This window comes from Triticum aestivum, chromosome 6B (genome assembly GCF_018294505.1).
Source record: "Triticum aestivum cultivar Chinese Spring chromosome 6B, IWGSC CS RefSeq v2.1, whole genome shotgun sequence".
Lineage (NCBI taxonomy): Eukaryota > Viridiplantae > Streptophyta > Magnoliopsida > Poales > Poaceae > Triticum > Triticum aestivum.
This window is the reverse complement of record NC_057810.1, coordinates 82,490,710-82,500,049: the sequence shown is the minus strand read 5'-3', so window position 1 is coordinate 82,500,049 and position 9,340 is coordinate 82,490,710.

Genomic DNA, 9,340 nt, shown 5'->3' with positions numbered 1-9,340 from the left:
TGTGTTTTGCTTGGAGCGTCATTTTCTCTTGTTAGTATTTGCTTGATGTTATTTAGAATAATGTTTTGCATCTTTAGTTTCAATAAAAAAAGTGAAGGATAGCCTTTGCCATGTTTATTTTGCTAGTATACATGTTGCTGTTTGAAAACAAAAAGTTTACCGCTGTTGCAAAAATTCCATAGAAAAGTCAGAGAGTGGTATAATGTTGAATTTTTTTTTTGCATATTTAGCTCTGATAAAATTACTACAGTGGGAATTTTCTTTACAGACTATACTGTTTTGGCAGATTGCTGTTATGGTTGCATTGTTTGCATATGTTTGCTTGTTTAATGATTCTATTAAAGGATAGGAGTATTAACTATGCAGAGGCATTTAGTATGCAATGTTGAATAATAATTTTAGTGATTTGTTATAGTAGAAAATGATAAGGTTTTGCATTGGTTTATACTAACCTATCTCATGAGTTCTTGTTGAGTTTGGTATGGATGAAGCTTTTTGATAAAAAGAAAAACCATGATATGAGAGGAATTAAGGAGACACAAAAGTGAAAGCTTGGGGATTCCCAAGGCACCCCAAGATAATATTTCAAGAAGTCTCAAGCATCTAAGCTTGGGGATGCCCCGGTAGGCATCCCACCTTTTTTCTTCAACAACTATCGGTTAGTATTGGTTGAGCCTAAGTTTTTGCTTCTTCACATGAGTTGTGCTATCCTTGCAATGTCATTTTTTTTGCTTGCTGTTTGAATACAATACCAAGACCTGAAATTCCTTAATGAGAGAGAGTCTTCACATAGTTACACAATTATTCGACTACTCAATGATCTTCACTTATATCTTTCGGAGTAGTTTGTCATTTGCTCTCGTGCATCACTTATATCTTTTAGAGCACGGCGGTGGTTATATTTTGGGGAAATTGCTAGTCTCTCATGCTTCACTTATATTATTTTGAGAGTCTTTTAGAACTGCATGGTATTTGCTATGGTTACAAAGTTGTTCCTAGAATGATGAGCATCCAAGTTGGGTATAATAAAAACTATCATAGAAAGTGAATTGGATGCTATGATCAATTTGATACTTGATAATTGTTTTGAGATATGGAGGTAGTGATATTGAAGTCATGCTAGTTGGGTGATTATGAATTTAAAGAATGCTTGTGTTGAGGTTTGTGATTCCCGTAGCATGCACGTATGGTGAACAACTCTGTGATGAAGTTGGAGCACGATTTTATTTATTGATTGTCTTCCTTCACTACGGGAAACAAATAATTTGCCGTCAGGAGGCTTCTTTGTCGTCTGCTTTTCATCGGGCCAGACAGCAAACACAAGGTTCGCCGTCTGCTGCAGACGGCAAAGAAATACTAACAGCAAAATAGACTTTGCCGTCTGCCCAACGAAATACAAACAGCAAACCGCTCACTTTGCCGTCTACCAAAACAATAACAGACGGCACAGACTTTGCCATCTGTTCTTTTGATCAGAGAACGACAAAGTGAGATGTTTGCCGTCTGTATTTTATTTGGTAGACAGCAAAGAGAAAACACACCACGTGGATTGATCACGCGGATCAGTGACGTGGGAAGATCCAAAACGCACGTATCCATCCACCATATGCATCGGACACACACGCAGCCACCCACCCACAAGTCAGGGGCCCACCATCATGCATAAAAAAAGCCAAGGGCCCACCCACGAGGCCTGCCACCACACGCACCCAACTCCTCTCTCTCTCCTTATCCCCCCAGCGCCCTCCTCTCTCCTCCGTGAGCAGTTCCACGCCGCTGGCCAGCTTCCTCCTCTCTCCTGCTCCTCTCTATATCTCCCCCAAGCAGAGCCCCGCCACCGGCTAGCTCCCTCCTATCTCTTGCTTCCTCCTCTCTCCCAGCGCCCGCCTGCCCGTCCCGCACCCCCGAGCAGCCGCATGCTGCCGGCCAGCTTCCTCCTCTCTCCTGCAGCTCTTCTCTACATCTCCCCCGAGCAGAGCCCCGCCACTGGCCGGCTCCCTCCTATCTCCTGCTTCCTCCTCTCTCCCAGCACCCGCCCACCCGTCCCGCGCCCCCGAGCAGCCGCACGCCACCAGCCAGTACCCGCCCGTCAACCTGTCCCCGAGCAGCCGGCTCTGCGCCCGTCTCCCGTGTGGCCGGCGCCACGCACGCTAGTCCACGAGAAGCTGCACTCCACGCCCGCTAGTCCCCGAGAAGCCGCACTACACGCCGCTCATTCGTCCGTCCAGCACCGCGCCCCTCGCCTGCCTATCCATCATGGTCAGTGTGCAGCACCACCGTCGCCGCCGCGTCCAACTCCACTGCCGCCGCGTGAAGCTCCTCCGTCTCCACCGCGTGAAGCTTCGCCACCTCACCAGCGATGCGAGAAGCTCCACCCTCCTCTCTTCTGTGGTCCTCCTTCCTCCTGCACGGCCGCCAAACGACAACAGGGCATGACCGGACGTTGACCATGACGACGCGCTACACGGCCCTCTCGGCGCTGTTGGGCGAGCAGCTCAGTCTTGGCGAGCTCTGCCTCAATCTGATTTGGTTCGACGACGGCTGGTGGGCGAGATGCGCTGCTCCGGCGTCTTTTTTAAAAAAAGCAAAAAACATTTTTTGCCGTTTGTAGTTTAATATGAATGACGGCAAAGCACACTTTTTCACTGACGGCAAAGAACGCGTCTTTGCCGTATGCTATTTTTGTGGCATACGGCAAATTCATAGATTGGCTGACGGCAAAATCTTTGCCGTCTGTCTGATGAAAAGCTGACGGCAAAGTTTTCTTTGCCAACTTATCTTTGCCATCTGACTTTGCCGTCTGCTTCCTGACGGCAAACTCTTTGCCGTCTGTAATCCACAGACGGCAATTTACCTGTTTCCCGTAGTGCTTATGAGTGGCGATCGCGGACGAGGGATGGTCTTTTCCTACCAATCTATCCCCCTAGGAGCATGTGCGTAGTTCTTTGTTTTTGATGACTTGTAGATTTTTGCAATAAGTATATGAGTTCTTTTGACTAATGTTGAGTCCATGGATTATACGCACCCTCACCCTTCCACCATTGCTAGCCTCTCTTGTGCCGCACAACTTTCGTCGGTACCATACACCCACCATATACCTTCCTCAAAACAGCCACCATACCTACCTATTATGGCATTTCGCTAGCCATTCCGAGATATATTGTCATGCAACTTTCCACCGTTCTGTTCATATGACACGCATTACTGCTACAAAAAAAAGACACATCCGTGACATTTTGGGCCGAACAAAAACATATGACACTTCTATGACGATAATTGTGACAGAACCCGGTATCATCATAGATGTGGTGGGCTCGTACTTCTGTGACAAAAAATCATGACAGAAAATGGGCTTTTCGTCCTAGGCGGGCCGGAGACGCAGCTGCATGACATTCTTTGGGCCGTCCATGATGGAAAAAACCGTGGTAGAAGCGAGGGGGAGGAAAATTTTGGGGAGTTGCTAGTTACAGTTGGAGGTCGGGGGCCGAGCGATGCGCGTTTCTCTCATACACGTACGCGTGTGTGTGCGAGGCGTTGGCTCTAACTGAACCCGAGCGAGGCGTTGGCTCTAACTGAACCCGAGCGATTGCACTGCAGGCTATGCATTACTGAACCCGAGCGATCGATCGATGGCTATTAACTGAACCCGATGGAGAGGTTCATTCGCTACTACTTCTAACTGAAGCCGATCGATTGGATGAACAGTGAGCGTTGCAGGGGGGTTTGGATGAACAGTGAGCGGTGGCGTTGCCTCTGGATGAACAGGACCCCGTGGTGTGGGGAGTTGGATGAACAGTAGACGGTGGTGGGGTGGCCCTGGAGGGGTGGTTGAACAGGACCCCGTGGTGTGGAGGGCTGGATGAACAGTAGAGGGTGGAGTGCTGGATGAACAGTAGACGGTGGAGGGGTGGTTGAACAGTGGGCGGTGGAGTAGCGCGCTGTGGAGGCTGGATGAACAGGAGCCCGTGGAGGCTGGAGGAGGTCAACGGTATCCCGTGGAGGCTGGAGGAGGTTGACGGTGGAGATGAACAGTATCCCGTGGAGTCCCATTTTGCGGTACGCCACACCCCTCCCGATGAATAGGACCCCCGTTTCGACCGTAGCGCTCCAACACAAGTCCGTTTCATCCGTTTTGCGGTACGCCACACCCCTCTCGATCAACAGGACCCCCGTTTCGACCGTAGGAGGTCCACTTCCTCCGTTTTGCGGTACGCCACACCCCTCCCGATCAACAGGACCCCCGTTTCGACCGTAGGAGGTCCGTTTCCTCCGTTTTGCGGTATGCCAGACCCCTCCCGATGAACAGGATCCCGTTTCGAACGTGGTCGGTCGAACACAAGGCCATTTTCTCGGTTGTGCGGTACATGAGGCCTCATTTCCCTCGCGTGTTCCGTCGAAGCCCTCCCAATGAACACGACCACGCATTCCGTTCCGACCCAGCCGGTTGGCTCCCCATGAACACGACGACGCTGTTTCTCCGTTCCAACCCAGCCATGTACACGAGCCCTCGCCGTACGTATGCGCGAGTAGGCGTTCGAGACCCCGCACGTATGTACACATACGTGGCCGTATTTTCTTTCTTGCACCCTGGCCGCTATACATACGTGTACATGCTACGTGCGCGCCTCTACTACGACACGTGCGCGCCTCTACATCCACGAGTATATATGTACGTACATGTTTGCGACCAGAATGACAATGCTACGTACGCTTCGACCAGGTGGGTTCCGACTGTCAGGCACTTCCTTGCGTGCGAAAATGTAGCTGGTGGGTCCCAGCAGTCACAGGGGTGAATCGGTTTTTGGCCCGGACGCACTTCCTTTGCATGTGAAGATGTAGCTAGTGAGTCCCAACAGTCACGGGGGCGAATCAAATTTTTTTGCTCGGACGGGCTTCCTTACGTGCGAAGATGTAGCTCATGGGTCCCAGCAGTCAGGGGGGCGAATCGTTTTTTTGCCCGAACGCACTTCCTTGCGTGTGAAGATGTAGCTGGTGGGTCCCAGCAGTCAGGGGGAAATGTTTTTTTCGCGAAATACGGTGGCCCGTCCGGTGGGTCCTTGCTGTCAGGTGGAGGAATCATTATTTCGCACGTAATAAGGAGGCACTTCCTTGCTACGGCCGCGGACCCAGCTGTCAGCCTCTCCACGTACAGTCCACGTCCGATGGAAGTCGTTCCTTGACCACGTTGACCACGCCGCGCCGAGAGCACCACGACGGTGGACGACGGCGAGGCCTAGGAAGGGGACGACTCCGAGCCGGGGAAGACGCAGCAGTGGATGCCCACGCGAAGAGGAGTACGAGGGTTCACTGGTTCGGCTGCGGTGTGAGGCTGCTGTCGCCGCAGAATAACAGGGGGTGTGGGTGAGTAGAGGGATGGCCTGGACAGCGGTGGGAGTAGTAGGGGCGGTGAGGCTTCCGCGGCATCACAGCCGGCCACGGGAGGCAGGAGCACGCGGCACTGTTGGAAATATGCCCTAGAGGGAATAATAAAAGGATTATTATTATATTTCCTTGTTCATGATAATTGTCTTTTATTCATGCTATAATTGTATTATCCGGAAATCGTAATACACGTGTGAATACATAGACCACAATATGTCCCTAGTGAGCCTCTAGTTGACTAGCTCGTTGATCAACAGGTAGTCATGGTTTCCTGACTATGGAAATTAGATGTCATTGATAACGGGATCAGATCATTAGGAGAATGATGTGATGGACAAGACCCAATCCTAAGCATAGCACAAGATCGTGTAGTTCGTTTGCTAGAGCTTTTCCAATGTCAAGTATCTTTTCCTTAGACCATGAGATCGTGTAACTCCCGGATACCGTAGGAGTGCTTTGGGTGTACCAAACTGTTGGGGAACGTTGCAGAAAATTAAAATTTTTCCTATGGTTTCACCAAGATCCATCTATGAGTTCATCTAGCAACGAGTCATGGGAGAGTGATTGCATCTACATACCACTTGTAGATCACGTGCGGAAGCGTTCAATGGAACGGGGTTGATGGAGTCGTACTCGCCGTGATTCAGATCACCAATGACCTAGTGCCGAACGGACAGCACCTCCGCATTCAACACACGTACGGAGCAGATGACGTCTCCTCCTTCTTGATCCAGCAAGGGGGAAGGAGATGTTGATGAAGATCCAGCAGCACGACGGCGTGGTGGTGGATGCAGCAGAACTCCGGCAGGGCTTCGCTAAGCAACTACGGGAGGAGGAGGAGGTGTTGCAGGGAGGAGGGAGGCGCCAGGGCTTATGGGTGCGGCCACCCCTCACTCCCCTCCCTTTATATAGGCGCAAGAGAGGGGGGAGGGCGCAGCCTTGCCCCTTCCTCCAAGGAAGGGGTGCGGCCAAGAGGGGGGGAGGAGTCCATCCTCCCCAAGGCACCTCGGAGGTGCCTTCCCCTCTTTGGACTCTCCCCTCTCCAAGTCTCCTTGGCGCATGGGCCTCATGGGGCTGGTGCCCTTGGACCATATAGGCCAAGGCGCACCCCCTACAGCCCATGTGGCCCCCCGGGGCAGGTGGACCCCCCGGTGGACCCCTGGACCCCTTTCGGCACTCCCGGTACAATACCGATAAAGTGCGAAACTTTTCCGGCGACCAAAATAAGACTTCCTATATATAAATCTTTACTTCCGGACCATTCCGGAACTCCTCGTGACGTTCGGGATCTCATCCGGGACTACGAACAACATTCGGTTTGCCGCATACTCATATTCATACAACCCTAGCGTCACCGAACCTTAAGTGTGTAGACCCTACGGGTTCGGGAGGCACGTAGACATGACCGAGACGGTTCTCGGGCAATAACCAACAGCGGGATCTGGATACCCATGTTGGCTCCCACATGCTCCTCGATGATCTCATCGGATGAACCACGATGTCGAGGATTCGAACAACCCCGCATACAATTCCCTTTGTCAATCGGTACATTACATGCCCGACACTCGATCGTCGGTATCCCAATACCTCGTTCAGTCTCATTACCGGCAAGTCACTTTACTCATACCATAATGCATGAGCCCGTGGCCAAACATTTGGTCACTTTGAGGTCATTATGATGACGCATTACCGAGTGGGCCCAGAGATACCTCTCCGTCATACGGAGTGACAAATCCCAGTCTCGATCCGTGTCAACCCAACAGACACTTTCGGAGATACCTGTAGTGCACCTTTATAGTCACCCAGTTACGTTGTGATGTTTGGTACACCCAAAGCACTCCTACGGTATCCGGGAGTTACACGATCTCATGGTCTAAGGAAGAGATACTTGACATTGGAAAAGCTCTAGCAAAACGAACTACACGATCTTGTGCTATGCCTAGGATTGGGTCTTGTCCATCACATCATTCTCCTAATGATGTGATCCCGTTGTCAATGACATCTAATGTCCATAGTCAGGAAACCATGACTATCTATTGACCAACGAGCTAGTCAACTAGAGGCTCACTAGGGACATGTTATGGTCTATGTATTCACACGTGTATTACGATTTCCGGATAATACAATTATAGCATGAATAAAAGACAATTATCATGAACAAGGAAATATAATAATAATGCTTTTATTATTGCCTCTAGGGCATATTTCCAACAGTATCCAACTTGCACTAGAGTCAATAATCTAGTTACATTGTGATGAATCGAACACCCATAGAGTTCTGGTGTTAATCATGTTTTGCTCGCGAGAGAGGTTTAGTCAACGGATCTGCGACATTCAGATCCGTATGTACTTTGCAAATATCTATGTCTCCATCTTGAAAATTTTCACGGATGGAGTTGAAACGACGCTTGATGTGCCTGGTCTTCTTGTGAAACCTGGGCTCCTTGGCAAGGGCAATAGCTCCAGTGTTGTCACAGAAGAGTTTGATCGGCCCCGATGCATTGGGTATGACTCCTAGGTCGGTGATGAACTCCTTCACCCAAATAGCTTCATGCGCTGCCTCCGAGGCTGCCATGTACCCCGCTTCACATGTAGATCCCGCCACGACGCTCTGCTTGCAGCTGCACCAGCTTACTGCTCCACCATTCAACATATACACGTATCCGGTTTGTGACTTAGAGTCATCCAGATCTGTGTCGAAGCTAGCGTCGACGTAACCCTTTACGACGAGCTCTTCGTCACCTCCATAAATGAGAAACATGTCCTTCATCCTTTTCAGGTACTTTAGGATATTCTTGACCGCTGTCCAGTGTTCCTTGTCGGGATTACTTTGGTACCTTCCTACCAAACTTACGGCAAGGTTTACATCATGTCTGGTACATAGCATGGCATACATAATAGATCCTATGGCTGAGGCATCGGGGATGACGCTCATCTCTTCTTTATCTTTTGCCGTGGTCGGGCATTGAGCCGAGCTCAATCTCACACCTTGCAATACAGGCAAGAACTCCTTCTTGGACTGATCCATTTTGAACTTCTTCAAAATCTTATCAAGGTATGTGCTCTGTGAAAGACCTATGAGGCGTCTCGATCTATCTCTATAGATCTTGATGCCTAATATATAAGCAGCTTCTCCAAGGTCCTTCATTGAAAAACACTTATTCAAGTAGGCCTTAGTGCTATCCAAGAATTCTATATCATTTCCCATCAAAAGTATGTCATCTACATATAATATGAGAAATGCTACAGAGCTCCCACTCACTTTCTTGTAAACGCAGGCTTCTCCATAAGTCTGCATAAACCCAAACGCTTTGATCATTTCATCAAAGCGAATGTTCCAACTCCGAGATGCTTGCACCAGCCCATAAATGGATCGCTGGAGCTTGCATACTTTGTTAGCATTCTTAGGATCGACAAAACCCTCCGGCTGCATCATATACAGTTCTTCCTTAAGATGCCCGTTAAGGGATGCCGTTTTGATGTCCATCTGCCATATCTCATAATCATAGTATGCGGAAATTGCTAACATGATTCGGACGGACTTAAGCTTCGCTACGGGAGAGAAAGTCTCATCGTAGTCAATCCCTTGAACTTGCCGATAACCCTTAGCGACAAGTCGAGCTTTATAGATGGTGACATTACCATCCACGTCCGTCTTCTTCTTAAAGATCCATTTGTTTTCTATCGCTCGCCGATCATCGGGCAAGTCAGTCAAAGTCCATACTTTGTTTTCATACATGGAGTCTATCTCGGATTTCATGGCTTCTAGCCATTTGTTGGAATCTGGGCCCGCCATCGCTTCTTCATAGTTCGAAGGTTCACCGTTGTCTAACAGCATGATTTCCAGGACAGGGTTGCCGTACCACTCTGGTGCGGAACGTGTCCTTGTGGACCTACGAAGTTCAGTAGCAACTTGATCCGAAGTACCTTGATCATCATCATTATTTTCCTCTTCAGT